Here is a 24,816-nt window from a genome sequence, read left to right on the forward strand (position 1 = left end):
TTCCACCCTGTCTCCACCTGGCACATGCCTGTGTTTCCCTGAAATTCCAGCTTAAATCTCTCTCCATATTTGGGCTTCTCTGCCTCTCGATGGATTCCTTATCCCGCCTCCCGCCGGTTTTGCACAGACCCCTGCCACTGCCTGTATGTGTCTGTCTCCCCATCCATTGAGCCTGTGAGGGGAAAGCCTATTTAATTCATTGTCACATCCCTTCCCCCAGAGACACAGTAAAATAGCTAATAATTAGACAAAACATTAATTGAGTGCTTATTTTATGTCAAGTGTGATTTGAGGACTTTATATGCACTAATTTATTTAGCTTCCCAAAACTCCATTAATAGGTACTATTAATGCCCCCTACTTGAAAGATTAGGCAACAGAGGCATGAAAATAGTAAAGTGATATATCCAAAACTACACAGCTAATAAGTGAGAGAGCCAAGATTTGAACCTGAAGGAGATGGGAGGGAGAGAAATAGTTGGGGAGACCACAGGGAAAGGAGGAAGAGAAGGGAAGAAAAGGAGGCAGGGAGGGCCGGGAGCTGGAAATGCACCTATGTATTTTAAATCTTGGAGATTTGGGGGTTGTTACTATCACAGATCCTAGTCTGTTCTTACTAATAAAATAAATAACTAAATTTATAATATGTAAAGAAGTATCAGGAAAAAAAGGTCTTATTAGACCAGGAAGGATGGCAAAGAGCTTCTTAAAAAGGGAACTCAAGGCCCAAACTTGGGTATTGTTGTGTCATGTGAGTCCTTCGCAGGAGCCACTTGGTGTGTGTGTGGCTGGCTCTTTGTGGCCCTGGAGAGGGAACAAGCATGAATGCATCAGTGGCTTCCAGCCTCAACAGAGTAAGTTCAAAAAGAGATGGCCCCAGCTCTGGTGTCTACTGGAGAGGTGATGAAGTGAAGTGTTCAATTCCTGCATAGCCACCAACAAGTCCTGGGAAACAGAATTGTTGAGGATGTGTCCCTGGGGGAGGCATGGTTCTTCTGGCTGTGTCACAAAGCAGATGGGAACAGCTGGTGAGGAAGGACTGCCTGTCCTGGGAATTGCCCTAATCGTCTTCCTAAATATTGCCACAGCCGGGAGGAAAGCCCAATTCCCTGCAGATGGGGCCATTGACAGGATGCTTCTGGTCAGGCTTGGGAGAAAAGGAATGATGTAAACACAGTCAGCCCACTCAGCAGGCAATGGAAGCTGTCTGAGGCTTCAGGGCTGCCTCCTCTCTAGGGGCTATAATTCATGCAGTTTCTTATGAGCCAGATGGCCAAGAGGGCACATCCATTCCAGTGGTGCCATCTTCTAAGTGTTGGCAGTATGCCAGTGATCTCAACTTCATTTTCATTATTGCGTTCTGAGACTTTTTGTTCCTAATCACCCCAACCAACCATGAAATTTTAATACCAAAAAGATATTCTATACCTGTTTACATACTTTTTGCAATATCTGTTTTTTAAACGTAAAAAGATGATTTTTTCACACATGCATTCCCACAAGAACCAATTTTCGCCCCCATTGAGAATGCATGTTGTACACTAAACCTTCATATAACCAATTTCTGCAATCAGCCCTATCAGATTTGGAGGGAGAGAAGCAACTCACCAGGAAACAAATGCTCTTTGCATTGGTTTGCCTCTTCCCAGAAGCTGCCATCCATCTTCAGCTGGAGTTGAGCTTTCTAACGTCACTGCATGTGCTGCCTTCCTGCACATCCACATTACCATTTTTATGTATTTGGGTCCTCCTTGAGGGCAGGGCCTGTTTCTCTGTTGATTATACCACCTCTCAGTGCCTGCTGCATGGTAGGAGCTTCACAGCTGGTTAAAGCAAAACAGAATATGGGCCGGGTGCGGTGGCTCACGCCTGTTGTCCCAGCACTTTGGGAGGCCGAGGCGGGTGGATCACCTGAGGTCAGGAGTTCAAGGCCAACCTGGCCAAATGGCGAAACCCCATCTCTACTAAAAATACAAAAATCAGCTGGGTGTGGTGATAGGCACCTGTAATCTCAGCTACTCAGGAGGCTGAGGCAGGAGAATCACTTGAACCCAGGAGGTGGAGTTTGCAGTGAGCCAAGATTACGCCGCTGCACTCCAGCCTGGACGATAGAGTGAGACTCCATCTCAAAAATCAAAAAACAAAAAAAGGAAAAAACAGAAGATGCAAGCCACTTTCCCCCAGCCTGGGCACACAGCTACTGTGGTGAATCACCTTTCCTGGCAGAGCACACCCGGGCACCGACAGCTCCAAAAGCACCAAACAGTTTCATTAAGACCGTGGCTCCTTCGCAGAAGCACACAGAACGCGGACTGACAAGCCTGTGATAACATTTTAATGGCCTGAGTTCAATTCCCAATAAATTACTTAAGTTTCTGTAATCATGGAGCTGGCATTTTCATTAATACTCCTGATTAATTGTCTATCCTAGGAAAAGACTCATCACCATCACAATCGCGATCTTGCTAGTTCCTTGCAGGGAGAATCCCAGCAGCCTGGGGCTTTCCACTAGGTTAAAGCTGGCAAAGGGCAAGGGAGACTCCCTGGCACCTGGTACCCTCCACTTGCCATGGCAACAGAGGATTGCAGGCTCTGAGACCAGCTGCTGTCCTTGCATTCAGACCTCACCATTCACACACTGGGACCTGGAACTACTTAAATTGCCTCAGTTTCTGTATGTGTCAAATGGGGATACTGATAGTACTTACATAATAGTGTTATTGTAAGGATTAATTGAGTTGGTACAAGTAATGTCCTAGTACGCATCTGGCACATAGTGAGTGCTTCGTGTAATAAATAGTATCTGGGTTTGTTGTTGTTTTACTATTATTTTTCCTCCAGAAAGCTGAGAGTTGCATCAGCCTTGGAAGAGGCAGGACTGAGATGTTTGGGAACAAGACTACTTTCATAGGGGTGGCAGGCTTTTGAGAAATGTCATGTCTACTTGATAGGGCTTTAAATATGGAGTAGTGGGAATCTGCACATTTGGATTCAAATCCTGGCTTTTCCAATGGCGGATGATGGAACCCTTACGGGCTCAAATCACTCACTTCTCTGAGTCTCCCAAAAAATGGAGAATAACAGTTTTGATTCCATAGGGTAGTTTTGAGAATTGGTAAGATGTGGAAGGGCCTGGTACTCATAACTGCTTTCTTCATTTATTTATGCAGTCAACAACATTTTCTGAGCACCTACCCTGGGCCAACCACTGAGGTGGGCCTTGGGATTCATCAGGGATCAAAGTGAAAAGCATCCCATCTTCGTGGAGCTTCACATCATCATAATTAAGGTGGATAATGACTGTCTTGACAGATAGGACAGTGGCCAGGACACAGGCCTTCAGCCTGGACCATGCTTCTCATTTTGAAATAATTTCTTGTTCAGAGTCAGGATGCAAGGAAGGCCTTGCAGGGGCTGGGTAAGGATGGGGGCATCTCTGCGTTCATGTCTGTGTGCTCACCATGAGAGCCCACACTCTCTCTGACCCAAGTTCTCTTCTGTAACGTGAAAGAGGTGGGGTTCCATGCTGTCCTCTTCAGCATCCTCCTTAGATACCCAGTCTGGCACTCATCACTTTCTGCCCCTCCACACTGCCCCAAAGAAGCCACGCTGCACCTTCATCCAGTTTCTTAAACCTGTATGTTCTCTCTTGCCTCTAGGCCTTCGCCCAGGCTATTCCATCTGCCTGGAACACACTTCCATACACCTGCCTTCACTTGGCTGACTCCTACTTATGCCTTGTGCCACTGCTTAGATTAAATGTCCTCTGGAATCCAGCCTTCCTGGATGTCCCTGAGCTGGGCTAGGGTCCCCTCTGCCCACCTCTGCTCTTTGATTTTCCCTGTTCATCACCCCAGTTATCACACTGAGTGGTAACTGGGATTTCTAATCTGTCACCTCCACCGACAAGCAGCATGATGTTTCAGGGCAGGGCCCATGTCTTATTTGTCTTGGTATCTCTAGGGCCCAGAATCTGGTACCTAATGAGTGTGTAACAAATATTTTCCCTGAGTTAAAAATTAAGGATATCAAGATAGGAACACAGGGTCCCTGCAATGAAAAGCCCAGGTCTGGAGGGGAAGACAAGATAGCATTACAAGATAATGGGCCTTCCCTGCAAAGCATCAGCACTCAGACTGGGGCACTGTGGACAAGAAGGGTAGAGAGGAGAGAAGGCACGAAGGCATCCCAGACAGGGACACAGCAGGAACAAAGACAAGAAGGTCAGATGAGCAGGATCTCTTTGAGCTGGCAGGTTAAGATAGGTAGTGGAAAGCTGGACCACTGTCAGGTTTTGACCCCTCCAGACAATGCACCATGATCTTCTGGCTTCCATTTATCCCTGGCTGCTGCTGCCTGCTGCCCACTCAGGGACCTCACCCTCCAGACTCTAAGTGATCTTAAGCCACCAGCCTTACAAATTACAGCAGTCAGAGGGGGTCCAGGCCCTTCTAGAGACAGTGTTCATAGCACTTTCTGAAAGCTGGTTCTGCTCAATTCCATAAAAGATCTCCTGCAACAGGGCCTCCAGGGTCCTAAAAGCATCATCTACTCTTCAAGAGTCTCACCGCTCATTAGCATATCAAAGGCTCTGAAATGTCCTGCAGGAAAAACTCTGGGTTAACTTTTGTAGCCCTGTTCCCTCAACTAAATTGAATGAAGGATTCTTTTTTCATGAGCCACCTACAGTTCTGCAGAGATCCTCCAGGGAAGGCAGATCTAACCCATTCTCTGTGCGGCAATGGCAGAGAAAATTAAAGTGATTGCATTTATTGCACACTTACTTTTCCTTAGAGGTGGGTGAGAGCGTAAATAAGATGCAGGAGAGAATTCCAACCGGAGATATAAAACAGTTGTCTTACAGGGAATAGTCTGTTTGCCCAGGGAGAAGGTTTTCAGAATACAAAGTACCATTTCTTCTCCACAATATCCCCAGGGGAGAAAGGAAAGTGAAAGAAGCCCTCCAACCGACCACTGGAGAAGGGAGCATTTCTGCTGGTTTCATTTACATAAGTGTCCTTGGCAATTTGTCCCAATTTGTCTCATTATAAATGATGTAAACATCCCTCGTAATCACAGACAAAAATGGGATGGTTTAAATGCTGCCTGATTAAAAACCCTGGGTTGGCTGCAATGACTTGTACGCATGCTAACAGCGTCCCTGCAAGGGACCTTGGTTTCAAAGTTCTGGGAGCTCAGGAGGGTCCCTAGGTCTAGTTGCAAAGTCATGTCCCCTATGACTCTGCAACTCTCCACACAGAGCCTAGCAAGAATGCATCATCTTCTCTATATCTCTTATAAGGAGGGAAGGAAGAAAGGGAGGGAAGGAGGGAGGGGAAGAGGGAGGGAGAAAGGAAAGAAGGGAGGAAGGAAGGGAGGAAGGAAGGAAGGAAGGAAGGAAGGAAGGAAGGAAGGAAGGAAGGAAGGAAGGAAGGAAGGAAGCAAGCTAACTGACATTTCTCCCTTTGCCATCTGATTGGCATGAAGGGCAATGTAACTGAGGAGTCTGGGGACCAAAGTGAATCCTGGTAACGTCACTCACTTAATTTGTGTGATTTTAGAGCAATCACATCAGTTGGCCAAGCCTCAGTTTCCTAGTCTGTCAAATGGGGATGATGATTTGACATCTGGTGTGTCTCTCACTGTTGCTGAGACATTACATAACGAGAGCATAGCCCTTTATAAAGACAGGGTTTCTGTCCTTCTTTCTTACTTCCTTCTTCCCTTCTTTTCTGTCCTTCTAATAGAAGGTATAGAGAAGACAGCACACTCCTACTGAGCTCTATATGGAGAGCTGCAGTCATGGGGGACATTGTCTAGATCTGGGGACCCTCCTGAGCTCTCAGAACTTTGGAAGGAAGGTCCCTGCAGGGAAACTGTGTGTTTTTTCATCAGTGTATCCTCAGTGCCTAGCACATAGTAAGTGTTCCATAAACAGCTGTTGAAGAGATGGATGGATAACTGAATGAATGCTTCTTTGGGCAATAACGCACTAATCTGAAAAGCCCTGTATCAATGAGAGAATCACTGAATAGCTTAAATTTTCCCTCATCCTTCAGAACACAGATAGCATGCCATCTTCCCTTCAAATCTCTTCCCAGTGCCCCACACAGAAGGACACTGGTGTCTGATGGACCCAAGTTCACAGCCTGTCTCCGGTCATCAGGTAGCATGACCTTGGGCAAGAAGCTTAACTCTCTGAGCCCCTTCTGTCTCCCAGGGAAAATGAGTCCTGCCTCTCCTAGGGCAGGTATGAGATGTAAAGCCCTGAAGGACACAAAGGTTTGCCAGGAGCCTTCAGGTAGGAGGCAGGTAAGGAGGTGTGCTAGATTGGAATGAGTTTCTGGAAGGCCCCAAGGAGCTCAAAATCAGACCAGGGGTGAAGGTGTCTTGGCCAAAATGAGCCCCTTCCAAGAAGCCTGGATGGAGGTGCCCACGGCATCCATCAGTGCCAAAAACAGAAAAACTTTAGCCTAGGATACAAGGAACACTTTAAAGCAGCAGAGATAAGAGATAGTTAGAACTCAGGCCTCCTGGCTCCTGCTGTTCTTGGCCCATAATTAGTTGTTATGGGACCTTAATAAACTTCTTGCCCTCTTGGTACCTTTTGCCAAACAATCTGATGAGGAGAATATTGAGTCATGGTGCCAGGGAAAATTAGCATATTCTGCAAATTCCTGGCGCTGTTAACACTGGATTCTGTCCACCTTTAGAAATGCTCAGATCGCTATGTCAGCATCCCCCAGTCACAGCTCTCCAACTGCAAGGAGGGATGAGGGGTCTGAAGAAGGAGAGAGACGCAACAGAGCCAGAAACCCTTCAGAAGATGCCAAGAGCAACGTTTGGACCCACAGTCCACCACTTACTAACTTCAAGAGTGTTATGAGCTACAAAGTTCTCAGTCTCCGTTGACTCATCTCAAAAATGGAAGTAAAATTATTTACCATGCACTATGTTGTCAAAACACATTGGGTTTAGTTCATAGCAGGTGCTCTAAGAATATCAGTTCCGTTTCCCTTGCCCCTGGGGAGCCTTGTGGTGGATGTTGAGGTGTCTTCCAACACATGGACCGACCTTTCCCTGTCCTGTAGCAGTTGAGTTGGAATCATCCCACTCCCAGCTCCAGGAATACGCTCTGATGGGCTTGAACCCAGCAGCTTAATTCCATTGGTCCTCTAGGCCTTCATCATTAGTACAGGAAAGGCACTTGACCTAAATTAGTTCGATGAGATTTAAGCATCAGAAATCCGGATGGAGAAAGAGATGCTTTCTTTCCCTCTGGAAGGAGTTTATTACAAAAGTAAGGGCTGGGGCTGCTACAGCCATTGTGCTACCATGAGGAAACTAGCCATGATAACAAAACTCGCCTAGGGATGGGCTACGTATCACAGAAAATGATGCCAAAGTCCTGATCAAACTGTGCCTGACACCTGTCTGATCAATGGACTTCTTAGTTCCATGTAATGGATTCTCTCCATTTTTTTAAAACCAAATCAGTTTAAATTTTTGGAGAAATAAAACAAAAAGCATCTTGACTAATTTAAAAAGTCTTCTTTGGGTATTCAGCCCTCCTAAACTCACCCCCAAATCCACTGGGAGCATGTCAAGATTTTTGTGAGCCAATTTAGGAGATGCAAATTCATTTGCATTAATTAGATCTCCAGGGAATGGCTTCTGCCCCCTCTTAAATCATTTAAAACTCAAAGAGGCGTGAGGGCCCTCCCCAAGGATGCAGGTGTCCTCTTGACTGACAGCCTGTATGCTCTGCTTCCAGGATCCTTCCACCTCCTCCGTTTACTGAGGGAATCTGCTATGGGATAGAGATGTCCATCACTGGTCACACTGGGAAGACGTGGCAGGGAAGCTGGAGAAAAAGCAAGACAGGGCCCAGAAAGAATACCAACTCCAGACTCAGGCCAGAATCCTAGCTCTACTTCTTTCAAGCTCCCAAGTCACACTCCTCTTTCTGAGCCTCAATTTTCCCATCTGCAAAATGGGGATACTAATAGTCACCTAACTGGGCTGCCCTGAAGATTCCGAGACATTAGGCATAGAAAGAGCCTAGACCCTGTAGGCCAGTAGGCATTTGATCAATGGCAGCTGTGGTTGAGATTTTTATCATGGTTATGGCTGCCCTTCCTGCTTTCCAGGGCTAGTGTAGCTCTAAGATTGTAGGGGCTGAAATATTTCTCAGTGGAGCAGATGCAGCAAGGTAGTAAGAGAGGGCATTCCCATTTGTCCCCACAGAGTGTGGTGTGGGGGAGATCTGTGAGCACCCCAGCAGCCAAGAGGGTCAGCACTCGGGTCTCTCCAGGTCAGTCATACTCCTCTTTTTTATTTTTATTTATGTATTGATTTATTTTTTAGAGGCTTGATCTTGCTCTGTCACCCAGGCAGGAGTGCACTGGCACAATCATAGCTCACTGCAGCCGTAAACTCGTGGGCTCAAGCGACTGTCACTCAGCCTCCCAAATAGCTAGAGCCACAGGCACATGCCACCACGCCTAGCTAATTTTTAAAATTTTGTAGAGACAGGGTCTCACTGGGTTGCCCAGGCTGGTTTGAAATTCCTAGGCTTGAGTGATCCTCCCACCTCAGACTCCCAAAGTGCTGGGATTACAAGTATGAGCCACCACACCCAGCCTTGTTCCCTTCTTTTTATTAGTTTTCAAAACTATCAGTGTGCAGAGCACTAGGCCCAGAAATGAGAGGAGAAGAGAGATGGAAAGATGAAGACCAAAACCTCTGTCCTCAAGCTGCTCATAAGCCAGTATAGACAGGTGTGGAGTCTGCTAGTCCTGAGTTCCAATCCCAGTTCCCCTGCTAAGCAGCCGTGTGACTTGCAGCAAGTCATTGAATCCCTCTGAGCCTCACTTTCCTTGTCTAGAAAAAAAACAAAACTGGAAATAATACTGCTTCCCTTCTAGTTTGTCAAGGATGAAGGTGCTTTGCACGGTCCCTGGAGCAAAATGTGTTCTCAATCAAGATTCCATCTGTGATGGGTGGAGCCACATCCTTCCCAAATTCATGTTCACTCAGAACCTTCAAAGGTGACCGTTTTCAGAAATAGCATCTTTGCAAGTTTAATTCAATTACGGGTCTCAAGATGAAATCATCTTGGATTTGGGGTCTATGAGAAATCCAGTGACTGATGTCCTTATAAAAAGAGGGGATACAGGCCGTGGCTGGTGGCTCACGCCTGTAATCCCAGCACTTTGGGAGGCTGAGGTGGGCAGATCACTTGAGGTTAGGAGTTCGAAACCAGCCTGGCCAACACGGTGAAACCCCGTCTCCACTGAAAACACAAAAATTAGCTGGGCATGGTGGTGAGCGCCTGTAATCCCAGCTACTTGGGAGGCGGAGGTTGCAGTGAGCCGAGATCGCACCACTGCACTCCAGCCTAGGTGACAAGAGCGAGACTCTGTCTCAAAAAAATAAATAAATCAATAAATAATAATAATAAGAAAAAAAAAGGGCATCTAGAGAGGCAGTGAAGAAGGCCGTGTGCAAAGAGAGGCAGCGGTTAGAGGGATACGGCGCCAGGCCAAGCCAGGGAAGCCTAGGAAGGGTTCTTCCTGGAGCCTTCGGAGGGAGTACAGCCCTGCTGACACAGCCCTGCTGACACCCAGCCTCCAGACCTGGGACCGGATAAGTAGCTGTTGCTTTAAACCAGCGGTCTCCAACCTTTTTGGCACCAGAATCCGGTTCTGGTTTAGTGGAAGACAATTTTTCCATGGGCAGGGTGTGTAGGGTGGGAGATGGTTTCAGGATGAAACTGTTCCGCCTGCGATCATCAGGCATTAGCGTTAGTTAGATTCTCATAAGCAGTGAGCAACCTAGATCCCTCGCATGCGCAGTTCACGATAGGGTTCGTGCTGCTGTGAGAATCTAAGGCGGCGGCTGATCAGACAGGAGGCGGAGCTCTGGCGGCAATGCTCGCTCCCAGCTCACCTCCTGCTGTGCAGCCGGGGTCCTAACAGGCCACAGACCCATCCGTGTCCCAGAGATTGGGGACCCCTGTTTTTTTGGTTGTTTTTTTTTTGTTTGTTTGTTTGTTTGAGGCGGAGTTTCGCTCTTGTTGCTCAGGCTGGAGTGCAGTGGTGCGATCTTGGCTCTTCAACCTCCGCCTCTCGGGTTCAAGTGATTCTCCTGCCTCAGCCTCCCGAGTAGCTGGAATTACAGGCGCCCGCCACCATGCCCGGCTAATTTTTGTATTTTAAGTAGAGACAGGGTTTCTCCATGTTGGTCAGGCTGGTCTTGAATTCCCGCCCTCAAGTGATCGGCCCACCTCGGCCTCTCAAAGTGCTGGGATTACAGGCCTGAGCCACCGCGCCCTGCCTGGGGATCCCTGTCTTAAACCACCCCGGTCTGTGGTACTTTGTTATGGCGGCCTAAGAGACAAATACACCCTCCTTTCCCCAACCTCTCCCCTTAAACGAAACCCATGTGAAAAGTGCTTCCTGAAGGTAAGGAAGTGTGGGACGAAAAGGGGCTGTGAGGATGGCGGGAGGGGTTGAACTCCAAATGGGTTTAGCAAGGCTCTGCAAAATGGCGGCGACGCGCCGCCCCCTTCTGGCGGCCTGCAGACTAGCTCGCGTGATGTCAGGTGCGGGAAGTACTCAGGAAAGGTTCTCATTTGGACATTGGGAGGGCTCACACTGGGGGCCCTGAGCCTCCAGCCCTTCCAAATCTAAATCAGCAGGAGCTCAGCCACACCTGTGTCCCAGAACTGATGCCAGGCCCAGCCTTCAATCCATCAGCCAGCCCCAAGCAACCGACTCCCTGAGGCTCTATGCTCCCTGCCTCCGATGGCCCCGTGTCTGGGAAATAGGGGCCCTGGCCTAATGCCCTGGCCTGGGCAATCCATTCCCTGGTCCCCCTCTCAGCTCCCGGGCCCGGGTTTTCTGGGCTACTTTAACCAGGGCAAACTCATTCCTCAAGTACAAAACAAGAGATTCAAACAACGTAATAAAATAGGTCATACCCATAAATCAACATATTTGAGCCCCTACTTTGTTGTTGTTTCACTCATCCAAACCATATTTATTGAGCATCTACTATGTGCCAGTCTCTAGTAGCCATTCTAGGTGCAGGAGATACAGCAAAGACCTTGAAAAAGAAACAGTCCCTGATCTTGCTGAGCTTAGAGTCAAGTGGAGGTGGGGAGGAAGGAGATGAATTAACAAATAAGTGAAGCAGAAGGTAACCAATTGATTGACTGACGATGGGGTACAAACAAACACCTTCATTTCTCCAAACTCTGTCTTTAACTGTATTCCACTTTACAATCATTTTACAACATCTCTGGCTATTCCCCTAGATATCTGATCACTTCGGTTCTCATCACAATAATAATTTCAGTTTTCAAGCATTGGAAAGTCCCATCCAATTAAAATGTCAACCTCACATGCAGTTTAAACTTTTCACCTGCCCCTGAGCTCAGACCTGTCTTGGTGCCTCAGTTCTTGTGTGGAGGGGAGGAGAGGAGAGAAGAGGAGAGGGGAGGAGACGGGAGGGGGGTGGGGAAGGAGGGGAGAAAGGTGCAGCCAGCTTCCTCACTCTCCTTTCCTTCCTCACCATCCTTCTCCTGGCCCAGGGCAGGAGGAGGATTGGCAGAGTAGAGGCAGGGTCTTTTGTTTTAGCTGGGCCTGTTGGGGACTTTCTGTTGGCCAACATGGGCTGACTGGAATGTTCTCCAGCATGGCACATGGTCATCCAGATGCAGGCTCTTCCCTGGGGCATTGTGGCGGAGAGGGCTGTCTCCCAGTCTATCGCAGATGGATGTCCTCGTGAGCTGAATTTTGATGAACATCCCATGTCCCCAGCCACCACATTCAGAGCCTCTTTCTGCTCCGGTCCTCTGGTCTCAGCAGCAGTCCTCTGGGTACAGAGGGGAGGGCATCTCACCCCAGCCCCTTAAACCTGCTTACCTTCTTCAGAGCCCACGTGGCCGCAGGAAAGTCACAAACCCTTGTGCTCCCACAGGGACACATGTGCAGTGTGCTGCTACCCTCTCTCTAGTTGGTGCCTGAGGCTGCCTCCTGGATTCTCCAGTCTCTGTGTTCACAGACACCCCTAAGCCCCAAGAACACAAAAGCTCTGTCACCAAGCATCAGGCCTCTGGCTGCACTACACGTCTGCAGCTCAGGACCCCCGGCTGCAGCATGAGCTGCCAGCCTCCCCTTCTCATGGGCACCCTCATCTCTGGCTCCCCATCACTGGGCTGTGACCTGCAGGGACACCCCTCTATGGAAAGGAAGGAGAAAAATTCACAGTGTTATCTACTCCTCTGAATGCACTCCCACCAATTTCCTTGGAAATTTCTAGCTTTCACTGACATCTGGAATGGGGTGGTGGTCACAAAATCAATCCCACTTTCCCTCGGCAAGTCTCACAAGCAGCCAACAGCTCTATTCAGAATACAGGGCTGCCCAGCTACTTCCCATTCATTATCCCCGGGTTGCAAGCTTTAGTCAAAATCCAGAGGCAGCGGGGTGCCTCATTCCACCTGCTGTTATGATGATTTCAGGAGTGCAAAGTGTTAGAAAGGCGGTAAAACATGACGCTTAGAGATTAAGTGGGATGGGGACTGGGCAGATGATGCAGTTTTGGACCCAGCGAGTGAGGTGAGACAGCGACAAGACAGAGCCATCAAGCAGTGACCTGGGGGATGGGCATTGCAGGCAAGGCAGAACCCCGAGTGGGAGCAACCTCACTGGGCTTAGTGAAACTAAAGAGGCCCAAAGTGTACTGAGCAATGAGGTGAGTGGCGTGGGATGAGGTTGGAGAGGAGGCTGTAACCTGACCCTGCAGGGCCTTGGAAGGAGTTTGGAAGGTGCTGGAAGGTTTGAAGCAGAGAAGGGATATGATCACGCCTGTAGCTACTGAGTAGAACAACTGTATGCATGCCAGGCCTATGCTAAGCATGCTCTAGTCATTACTGCCTTTAACCCTTGCACTAACCCTGTCATCCAGGTAGGAGCATCTGCACCCAGCAAACAGGGAAATTGAGGCTCAGAAATATTCAGTAACTTGTCCAAGGCTCCCCAGCTGCTAGGTGCTAAGGCTGAATTCAATCCAGGACTTGTAGACTCCAGTATCTTGGCTTTTCCAATGAGAGTGTGCTAGCTTTCTAGTGGGGGTGGGGAAGGCATTCTGCCCCCTTCCCGTGGCATCGTGAGCAGGTGTCACTGCTCCAGCCAGTACGCCTGGACAGCGACTAGGAAGGAGTATGTGCCACTAGGAGGAATGGTCTGGGTTGACTCTTTGAAGTTGACAAGGAGTTCCATAATCCCAGCTAATACCTCTGCTGGACCAGGGGCAGGAACATTACTTCAAGGGTGACCAGGTATGGAGAAGAGGCTGCTGACTCTGGGGCCCCAGGGACCTGGCCCCCAGGTCTCAGTGCCCACGTGCTGCCCCAGAAGGAGTGGAAGCTAGAGCTGTCAGGGCCACAGCCTGAGGCTGGGTGACTGCTGCAGTGAGGCTGCCACACGAGTTGCGTGTTGTGACGTTTGTCTTTTGGGGGGGATTGGGATGGGTTACTTCAGCATTTACAAACCCCTCCTAGGTCTGAGAAATCCCCTCAGCTTAGGAGTCTGGGTGGGCAGCAGGATCCGTGCCCTCTCAAGAAGCCCAGAAGGCCAGATGCTCACTTCCCAGGCTCCCTTGCAGCTGAGCTGAGAGCAGGCACCTGAGGCCTGGCAGGTGTGAGAGCTGGTGACAGAGACAGGCAGGGATGGGGAAAGGGGACTGTGCCTGCAGCAGTAGCCCTGGCCGGTGTTCAGTGGGGCCAGCATCCATGTCCTTCCTGGGGGCCAGTGGGGGCCATGGCTCTGTCGATGCGTCCCTCCCCCACATTTTTTCTCTTCTTGTCTTGGACTTCGCAGGGAGCCCTCTGCTGTTGGGAACAGGAGCTGGGTCTCTGGCAGTTCTCCACAGCCCCTTGCCATTCACCCAGTGGCTCTCAAAATACACAACCTGCGACAAAACTGTTCCTGGCCCTGAACAACATGAGGAAAAATAAATAAATAATGTATTTGGTAACCGGGAGAGTTCCCTCTGTGTCTTGGGCTCTTTCAATGAGATGTCCTCTGCCCACAACAAGCCCCAAGGGCTTCCCTCACCAGGACCAGCACCCTGGTTTGCCTGACCCCACACCTACGATGCCGGGGTGAGAATGTCCCAGACTGCCCTGGGTCCCAGAGCTGATGCTTCCCAATGCCCAGCTGTGCTGGCATGGAGCTAAGGACAGGGCCGGTCCCAGGGAACAACAAGGCTCCAGGGCCACTGGCCACTGCTTAGGACCCTGGCTGACCCCACAGATGCGGAGTGCCTGAGGTGGCTCATGGGTGACCCCCAGGCATCTGGCAAAGGCCACAATGGCTTTGTTTGGCTTGAAGATAGCCCTTACAAGATCTGTTTTGAGCCAACCTGTGGCATTTAGCTCTCCCTGGGTGACAAATAAAAAGGCTGAGGCTTGTAGCAGCTAAGGTGGGAGTCCCCATCTACCTCCGCCCTCTCAGCCCCACCAGGGCCCAGACTGGGGAACTGCTCTTGCTTCCAGGGACGGGGCTGAAGAGGAGAGGGGCTTGGGGCTCCCCTTGATCCCAAAGCTCCAGGGGCCCCAAAGAAACGTATCAGCAGCATGAGAATATCAGGTGACCTCTTTCTCTAGTAAATGTCAAAACTTTTAACTAAAAAGCCTTCAGGCCAGGAGCGGTGGCTCAAGCCTGTAATCCCAGCACTTTGGGAGGCCAAGACGGGTGGATCATGAGGTCAGGAGATCGAGACCATCCTGGCTAACACGGTGAAACCCCGTCTCTACTGAAAAATACAAAAAAACTAGCCGAGCGAGGTGGCGGGCGCCTGTAGTCCCAACTACTCAGGAGGCTGAGGCAGGAGAATGGCGTAAACCCGGGAGGCGGAGTTTGCAGTGAGCTGAGATCCGGCCACTGCACTCCAGCCTGGGCGACAGAGCGAGACTCCGTCTCAAAAAAAAAAAAAAAAGCCTTCATTCCCCAGTGCCAGGCCTGAGCTAATCTCATAGATGTCAGGACTGGGGACCTGGACCCCTCTTCCTCCTGCTCCTGCTTTGCAGAGAAGCAAGTAGGGAATTCCCACCTCTGGGAATTCAGAGAAGAAGTGACAGAGATGACATTGGAAGATAAGATGCAGCCAAAGGGGTCTTCAAGGTAGCATGTGGCCTGGGCACTGAGACTATTGGGCCTAGCAACTTCTCAAGCAGTCTATTAATCACAGCTGGTAGCCAGCTTCTCCCAGGCACACACAGCCACCTCCATCACCAAAGGTCAGGTGAACCACCTCCCAGGGCTACCCCCAGCCTGACTTGCTTTATAGAAATCATGGCATCTCACTGGGCACGGTGGCTCACGCCTATAATCCCAGCACTTTGGGAGGCCGAGGCATGTGAATCACCTGAGGTCAGGAGTTCGAGACCAGCCTGACCAACATGGAGAAACCCTGTCTCTACTAAAAATACAGAATTAGCCAGGCGTGGTGGCGCATGCCTGTAATCCCAGCTACTCAGGAGGCTGAGGCAGGAGAATTGCTTGAACCCAGGAGAAGGAGGTTGCAGTGAGCCGAGACTGCACCATTGCACTCCAGCCTGGGCAAAAAGAGCGAAATTCCATCTCAAAAAAAAAAGAAAGAAAAAAGAAATCATGGCATCTCATCCTCACAACAGCCCACACTTACAGTGAATCTTGGCCATTATGACAACTGGGGACACTGAGGCTCAGAGCAGTAGAGATTCTCAGAATCGCATAACAATAAGTGTTAAAGTCAGAATTTCAACTTCATCTCTCTAACTCCAAAAGGCGTGTGTGTGTGTGTGTGTGTGTGTGTGTGTGTGTGTGTTTCTGGCCATAATCATATTGCCCCCTACAAGTCCCAGTAAGGAATCTGCTAGGAACACCGGTTTGGGGAAAAAAAACTAATAAAATTTGTGATCCAGAAGGCGGCCTTGGTACCTGTCATATACCGCAGCATGGGGTACTCGCCATGCCTGGGGTCTGGGCTCTGAAGGCATGATTGAATGATCTCACTGCAGGCCTGGCTGTCCTGCGAAGACACCCGTCAATACATGAATATCGACACAACGCTGCAGCGCACGCACCTCTGGCAGCGGAGCTGCTCCACTCGAGGGGAGCTCAAGGTTAATTTGCAGGGTTCATGTTTGGAGTTTCTAAGCAAGTGTTGCAGGTTTGGCCCCCAGCCTCCCAAGGGGAGCTCTGCCATGCATGAGGGTCAGACAGAAAATCTCCTTTCCTCCATCCAGGCCTGCAGTCTGCAGCACTGAGGTCAGCGCTGGCCACAAGCCCACCCCGTGCCTCGCCAGCCGCACTGAGCCTCTCCATCTATCATGCCGCAGGCGGACTCTGAAATGCAAAATCATTCTGTCCTCCCGCCCTCCACTCCCACCTCACACATCTATGGATTTGCTGTTCAGAAAACATCTGTTCCCTCCTTCGCCCCTGACATACGCATCAATCTCATGCTAGCCCAGCTGCCTAAGCTCACCACTCTGGGAGACAGACGCTCAGTCCTCACCAGACACAGATGTAGGGGGCTATAAGGGATGGGGTGCAAGTAGTGCCTGAGGATTCTGACAAGGTGAGCCGCAGGCAGGGACACTGTTCATGCAGGGACCTCCTGGCCAAGTCCTATGTTAAGGTCAGAAGAATGAATGATCGGACAGGCTAAGACAGCAACTCAGCAGGCCAAAGGACTCCTCCGCAAGGACCTGCTCCACCCTTAGAGAGGTCCCGGACAGCCAGGACACGATGGAGTTGGTCAGCAACCAGCCAGCCCTGGGGCCAAGGCCTGCAGGAACAGGGAGGAGGAGTCTCAGGCAGGCCAGAGGTGCTAGCTGGGATGCCTGGGTCCCCCATTCTTCCCCACCACCCCCCCCCCAGCACACTGGCCTTTCTCCAGGTGCGCAGTTAGACTGAGGTAGGTCCCATCTTGGGCCTTTGCTGGTCCCTCCCTAGGAAGTCTGCCCGCTCCCCCTGCAGGGTGGCATCAGCATTCAGGCCTGGCCCTAATGCCCTCCTCTCTGGGCCACCTTCACCTCCACATCCCCAGCACCAGCACCCATCCCCACCACATCCCGAGCACACAGCATCTACTAAGGGCACCAAATGCACGCGCAGACATATGAATGAAATGAATTAACCCTGAACCTGGAAAACAGCAACCAACAGACCAGATTCTCTAGAAACAACGTGAATTTTGCAGAAGGAAATTAACCTTACTCCATGGGGCTGGGGCTGAGGCGGGCAAGGCAGGCAAGTGCTGAACAGTTGGCAACATGGCCCATCCCATCTCCCTGCACCAGGCTGGGCCTAGGGTGAGGGGGTGGGCAGGGAGTGGGGGCCAGGAGTAGCTGGGCTCCACCAGCAAAGAGCAGGACTGAGTCCCTGGTGACTATTAGGTAAACAGTCCCTGACCATTGTGAGGGGCCAGATGCAAACTTGAAGGATACAGAGAAGATTTAGGCACAGTCCTTCCCCTCCATATCAGAAAAAAATGTTAGAGGTAGGACCTGATACGTTGTAAGGCTCAATCAGTATTTACTAGTGAATAAATGGATGGATGGATGGATGGATGGATGGATGCATGGATGGATGGATGGATGCATTAGGCAGCCAAGTGGGCAGCACCGATCATTCAATGTGCTGAGTGCTCCGACTCCAGCAACATGCATTCATTGTTCCTACTGTGTGCCAGTGAACAAGGGCAATGAATTCGGTATTATGGCTCCAATGACTTCCTCCCAGGGCGGGCCAGGGAACCAGGGAAGACTCTCCAAAAAGGCAGCATTTGGGCTGGGACGTACAGATGAGTAGGGCGTCGAGTGTGTTGTTATGTCCCTGGAGGCCAGGCACGTCCATCAGGACTTAGGGGAGGGCAGATGAAAGGGCCTTACTGCCTAACTTGGAGCCACTGTATGTTTCAAAACAAAGGAGAGAGAGGATCCAGGGAAAGAGAACGGGTACTCTAGGCAGAGGGTGTGAATGGGCACAGCACAGGTGAGAACATCAAGACCAGGGGTGGGGGAATCTGCTGGGAAACAATTGTACCTCAAGGGAGCAATCACAGCCTCAAGATCCACAGGGAAATGCCTGGTGGGGAGGGATGGGAGGAAAGAAATAGATTGCATGACTGTGTCTTAAAGGTCTAATTCCAGAGTACAGCATCGCCCTCATCTTCCAGGTCCAGAAACTGAGGCTCAGAGGGAGACTTTCTGATGAGTGTGGGGTGCAGATAAGAGCATCTCCAAAGCTACCTCCTTCCGCAGTCACACCAGGGCATAAGCAACTGAACAGCTGTCAGCACGGGACAGCGGAGGGAACACTGGGTTAGGAATAAGGGTATGAGGCTTGAGTACAGATTGTTGATGACTCAGTGTGTGAACTTGGTCAGGTGACTCTAACCAGATGACTTCCTTCTCTGAGCTTCTATTCCCTCCTCTATGAATGGGGACAATCAGCTCCACAAAACAATGGCTGCGAAACTGCCTCATCTGGTACAAGAGAGAGCACTTCCAGTGTGTAGGGGCTGTTGTCCTAACTGCCCAGCCCCCTAGAGAGGTAGATATGTCATCTGTGAAATGGGTGTTAGAATTCCTGCCTCCCAGGGCAGCTGTGGGCAGGAAACCAAAGAATGCGTGTGAGAGCCCACGCACCATGCCTGGCACATAGTGGGTGCTTGGGAAAGGCTGAAGGTGCAGCTGCTGTCCACACACACAGTGCCAGGGACCGAAGAAGGGACTTCAGGAACCGAGGGCAATTCTGAGCCGTGGTGACTGGTCTCTGCCATTCTCCACTTCAAAGGTTTTTTGAAAGCAGCTCCAGACCCAGGCAGGAGGCAAAAGAAGCGCAGGGGCTTTCCCGGATGGAATTTTAGAAACACACAGAATTGTCTCCTGCACAGAAGGCACGCTGTCTTCCCCCGCACGGAGCCGCCAGACCCCAGACTGCTGGCTTATGCGTTGTCATTGCTTATCATGAACGGAGGCCAGGAAAGGCTCTCTGTGATGGGGGCACAACCCCTCAAATCTCGTCCCCTCCAGATGCCCTCCACTGGAGCCGGGACTCCCAGATCCCCTAGGGCTTCTCTCCCAGGGGCCTCTGGGCTCCCCAAGGCCACCTGCTGCCCCCACTAGAGACCTGGGCCAGTCCTGACCAGGGGAAAGAGTAGTGCTGACAACAGCCCCAGATGGTATCTGCACACTCAGGTCAATACTGCCAGCTGCCTTCGTGACAGCAAGCCCACCCCCTCACAGGGACGTTCCCACCTGGTCAGGGGTGGACCTCTCCTGCCCGGCTGCCTTTGGTGTCCAGGACGATTTGCCACAGACAGGGGGAGCTAATGGGGTCCACGCTTGAGGCCACTTAGCTCTGAGTCCTCCCTGGCCACAGAGGACCTTCGTGCCTGTCCTCTGTCCTCCTGCCCTGTCCCCTGGCCAGGCTCAGCTGGGGTTGGGGAACAGAAAAACACGCATCTGAATCAAGGCTCTCGAGCCTTTGCTTCTGCCTCCAAGAGGCGAGGGAAAATGAATACCCAGGTGAGCGGGCAAGAGAGACCCTCGGAAAACCCCAGATGCCCCTGGAATCAAGCCCTGTCCCACCAATGCCACGCGGATTGACAGGCTATTAGTCCTCCTGTAATTAGGATTCTCGCCTCAAATCTTGTATCTTTTTCCCCCAAAAGATTCTCCTCCAGGCTTCACTGCCGCCCCCTGGCGCTTCCTTGCAAGGCTTTTGAAGAATCCTTCGTAGAGAAGCAGGGGCTGCAGAGTCTCTGCCTCCCTACCCCCGGGCGAACAGACAGAGGCAGAGGCGGGAGATGGGGAGGAGCAGCGCGGCTCTGCTGCGTGGCCCTGGGCAAGCGCCACAACCTCTCTAGGCCTTTGCACATCCTTACCGCCAGGGATGTGGGCGGTAAATGAAAGAGGCCGGCATAAACCAGTGTCAGCTCCCGTCCTAAACTGTGCCCAAAGATGGGCCAGCCTCTTGCTCTGCCTTCTCTCAGGGGTCATGCTCTGCTTAGCGGGGGGACATTTGATAAGTGGAAGAGCCCTGGCTCTGAGTCAGGCTAGAATTCCAGTTCTGCACTTACCAGCTGTGTGACCTCAGGCAAGCAACCTGGCCTCTCTGAACTTCAGTTTCTTCGTCTGTAAGTGGGAACGCTAACGCTGTGCTGAGAGTTCCATGGGACAACCATGTAAAAGCACCCAGCGCGCACTCAGCACGCAGCAGGTCCTGCACAGCGTTCCCTCGCGTGGGGGTGGGTTGGGGCTTGAGCACGGATTGAACCGGGAGGAGGCCATTTCCCTCTCTTCTCCTCGAAGAAGAACTGTGAATTCCTGGGTCTCAGAGGAAACGTCAGCTTTGGGGGTCAGAAAAGACATCCTCCTTTGAGCAGGGGGAGAGCAGAGGGAAGGGAGTTGGGAGGATCGCGCCTTCCCCAGGCATTCTCAGGGCCTCTCCAGCAAGGATGGAGGCGGCCAGGGGCTTGGGCGGTGTGGGGCGCCACCTGGCGCCCAGAAGAAGTAAAACAGGCGGAGCGGGACGGTCCGGAGTGGGAGAAGGACTCTGGTCAGGGGAGGAGGGGACCGCGAGAGCGAGAGTGGACATTCTACCAAACACAAGGACGACACAGAAGATGAGGAAAAGGAGCAGGGCAGCTAGTCATGGAGGAGGAAAAGGAGCAGGGCAGCTAGTCATGGACGAGGAAAAGGAGCAGGGCAGCTAGTCATGGAGGAGGAAAAGGAGCAGGGCAGCTAGTCATAGATGAGAAAAAGGAGCAGGGCAGCTAGTCGTAGGAGCAAATTTTAAAAATTAAGTGGCTGAGGTGGTCGGGGGCCTCACTGAGAAGTGGCTTTGAGTAAGACCTGAAGTTGGGGACTGGATATGCAGATGTCTGGGAGGAAAGCTTTTCAGGGAGAAGAATCAGCCAGTGCAGAGGCCTGTGGCAGACCCAAGCAGGAGGCAAAAGAAACGCAGAACCTTTCCAGGATGGAAAATGAAGAATCAGCCAGTGCAGTGGAATGTGCCTGGATGTGTTCCAGAATGTTCCAGAATGAGCCAAAGGCCAGGGACAGATTGCTAAGGGGAGAGGAGAGGTCAGAGAGATGGCAGTGGGGGCGGGGCGGGGTGTGGCTGTGCATCGGGATAAGTGTTGTGGCTTTTATGCTGCAGAAGGGGAGCCACTGGAGAGCTTGGGGCAGAGACAAGAGCTGATGGCATTTTAACCCCTCTGGCTGCTGTGCTGGGGTAGACTGTCAGGGCCAAGGGTAGAGTGTGAAGAAGCCCAAGAGGCTTCTGTAAGAATCTAGTGGGAGATGCTGCGGCTCTGGCCAGGGTAGTGGCAGTGCAGGTGGTGAGAAGGATGTGGTTCTGCGGGTGTCGTGAAAATGGAGCCAGCGGGATTTGTTGACAGACCAAAGTTGAGGTGAGACAGAGACTCCAGAATGACTACAGGGTTATTGGTCTGAGTACGGTTATTGGTCTGAGCAGATAACCAGATGGAGTCACCACTAACTTAGATGGAGAAGGCTGGTAGAGTGAGGAAATATCAGAAACTTAGGTTTGGACTTGTGAAGTTTGAGATGCCTGGGAGATATCTAAGTGGAGAGGGCAAGGAATAAAATGCTTCCTAAACTCCAGCATCCATTCAGTCCCCTGGAGGGCTTGTTAAACCAGATGGATGGGTGCCACACCCACCCCTGCACCCCTGAGTTGCAATAGGCCCAAAATGATTCAATAGGCCCAAAATGGGGCCCAAGGTTCTGCATTTCCAACAGCTTCCCAAGTGATGCCAATGCTGCCAGACTGAGAACCACACTTCGAGTAGCACCAAAGTAGGCAACTGGATGTTTGATGCTGGCGTTCAAAAGAGAGATCTTGGCAGGAGATAGAATTTTGGAGTCATTGGCACGGAAATCCACAAAATGACATGAGCTCTCCCAGGGAGTGTCTGTGTGTGAAGAGGGAAGAAAAGAGCGTTGAGTCCCGAGCCCCAGGCTCTTCAATGGTAAGAGGTCGGCAGATTCGGAAGGACCAGCTAAGACTGGGGATGGGAAACCAGTGAAGTAAGAGGAAAGCCAGGCAGATGTGTCCTGAAAGCCGAAAAGAGAAAGGTCGTGATTAATATGATACAGTTTGCAATTTTTATATGTAAGAGGAGATTAATAGCTCATAGCATTTCCAGGCATTGCTGTTAGGAATTGCAGCTCCAGGCTGGCAACCCTGAAATCCCAAACTAGGTTGTCAAGAGGCCTGCCTGGAATTCCAGCTCTGTAAGTAATATACTATGTGGTCTTAGCCAGGTCACTTCACCTCTCTGGGCTTCTCTTGCTTCCATATATAAACGTAACAAGAAAACCTTTTATTTATTATGTATTTATTTATTTTTGAGACAGAGACTCTCTTCGTCACCCAGGCTGGGTATTTATTTATTTTTGAGACAGAGACTCGCTTCGTCACCCAGGCTGGGTATTTATTTATTTTTGAGACAGAGACTCGCTTCGTCACCCAGGCTGGAGTGCAGTGGTACGATCTCCGCTCACTGCAACCTCCGCCTCCCAGGCTCAGGCAATTCTTGTGCCTCAACCTCCTGAGTAGCTGGAATTACGGGCGCCCACTGCCACACCCAGCTAATTTTTATATTTTTAGTAGAGACGGGGTTTCACCATGTTGGCCAGGCTGGTCTCGAATGCCTGACCTCAAGTAATCTGCCCGACTCGGCTTCCCAAACTGTTGGGATTACAGGCGTGAGCCGTCGCGCCCGGCCAAGAGGACCTTTTAAAGTAGATGTTTTAAGAGCCTCTTTCAGTTCCGAATCTCTTTGTTATCTTAAATGTTACCCCCTCGGAGAGGCCTTCCCTGACTCCCCTGTCCACCCAAGTCAGCACAGTCATCACAGAACCACCACAACCTGAAAACTCAGTGCACGCTGCTGTTTACCTCCTCGCTATCAGCCTCCCTGCACTGTAAGGTCCAAGGGGGCAGGCCCAGTTTCTGTCCTGTTCCAGGTTTGTCTCCAGCCAAGTTAAGTATCTTTGCAAGGCTCTGTTTTTATTCTGAAAGGAAATTAGGAGGTATTGGAGGGTATGGAGTAGAAGGGGACAGTGATCTGGCTTGGATGTAAGGGCTGCGGGGTTGCACTGATGGGCCAGACCATGTCAGGCAGAGAGAACAGGCAGGAGGCCAGGCAGGGGCTGCCAGTGCCTGGACACAGGTCAGGGGGTGCAGGTGGCAGTGGCAGGCAGCGGCCAGGCCCTGGGTGTATTTTGAGGGTCAAGTCAACAGGACTTGCCAATGGGCTGGATATGGGCGTGAGACAGGCAGGTTCTCCCAGATGCGACTTTGGAGTCTCCCTCAACACCCGCCTCGGGAAGACAGGCCAGTTGGGGGGTAAATATCTGGAGTCTCATTTTATTAATTCCGAGAGTTCGTTCTATTAGACAGCAAAGCAGAAATGTCAGGAAAGCAGCTGGAAAGAGGAGTCTGGAGTCGGGGGGAGAGCCTAGCCAGAGACGTGAATTGTGGCATCGTCGGCGTACAGACAGCGTTTAAAGCTGTGACGCTAGATGGGTTCACCAGGGGAAAGAGGGTTGACAGAGAAGAGCAGAGCAAGGCTGAGCCCTGAAGGGGGCAGAAGGGCACACAGGGACAATGGAGGCAGAAAGCAGAGGGTGGCAGGCCAACAGCTCTGAAGGTCAGCGCTCTATCACGGGGCTGGCCGAGGAGGGGCCCGAGGCTGGAACCAGGAGGGGCTGTCCCAGGCCTGCCCCCTCATGCCAGCAGCAGTGATCTATCCTCAAGGTGAATACTGATTGAGCACCTACTGCATGCAGAGATCTCATCAATGGCTCAATCAATATGACACGGCCACATTTCCTGATCCGAGCCCTCTGAGCAGGTATTTTCAATCCTGGACTTATCCCCATTTCTCAGGAGAGCGATGGACCCAAGAGACAAATAGTTTCCCCAAGATTGCACAGCAAGCCAGTGTAAAACAAGCATAGAAACCAGCTTTTAGGGGGCTCAAGGTGGGAGCCAGAAAATGAGGTGAGAGCAAGCATCTACTGAGCACCTACTATAAACACCTCCTACATACGAAGTGCTCTACCCACATTACTGACCACACAATAAAGGCAGGTCCTGTAAATCCCACTTTGCAGATGGATAAGCTGAGGCTTAGGGGTATGAAACGACCTCCCCAAGGTCATGGCTTCTAAGTGGTGGAGCCAGGCCTGCAAACAGGCTGTCTGAATCCAAAATCCACCTCCACGTCCACAGTGGGTTGGCACCACCCCCAATCCATCCCCACCACCAACAGGACGGTGGTCAGAGTCCACTGAATGAAAGTATGCATGCATTCAAAATAGATAGTCCATCAGCAGCCTTCCATCAGAAATGTCATCTTTATGACAACGGCATCAATTCCAGGCATATCCTGCATATGTGAACCAAGGGGGATGGTAGATTGTTCTTCCCAGGCACTCCCCGGCCCCTTAGAGTCCCACAGGCCCGGAACCATGGCCCATGTTACCCTCTACCCACCCCTGCTCCCCCTCCTCCTCAGACTCCGAGTGTCTGGCCAGCCTTTCTCACTGGGAATCCGCCACTCCATCCAAATGACCCCCCCACCCCTCCTCACCAGCCTCCCTGCTTCTGCCCTGGCCCCCACTCTTTGAGTCCATTCTTCAACCAGCAGACAAAGGGGTGCTCTATACACCAGACTGTGTCTCCCCTCTGCACAGAACCCCTCCAGTGCCTTATG

General features: G+C 51.1%; 1 protein-coding gene and 1 long non-coding RNA gene across 7 annotated transcripts in view; both read left to right on the top strand.

Moving 5' to 3' along the window:
- The window catches only part of LOC141407148 (uncharacterized), a 92,517-nt gene extending 85,567 nt beyond the window's left edge, over window positions 1–6,950 (top strand). Inside the window, exon 2 of the long non-coding RNA XR_012414613.1 lies at window positions 6,714–6,950. This is a non-coding gene — a long non-coding RNA (uncharacterized lncRNA). The remainder of the gene's footprint in view (window positions 1–6,713) is intronic.
- Window positions 1–24,816, top strand: part of KCNIP1 (potassium voltage-gated channel interacting protein 1) — a 379,825-nt gene that overhangs the window by 257,193 nt on the left and 97,816 nt on the right. The gene's annotated exons all lie outside the window — the stretch shown is intronic.

This window comes from Macaca fascicularis, chromosome 6, assembly GCF_037993035.2.
Source record: "Macaca fascicularis isolate 582-1 chromosome 6, T2T-MFA8v1.1".
Taxonomy (NCBI): domain Eukaryota; kingdom Metazoa; phylum Chordata; class Mammalia; order Primates; family Cercopithecidae; genus Macaca; species Macaca fascicularis.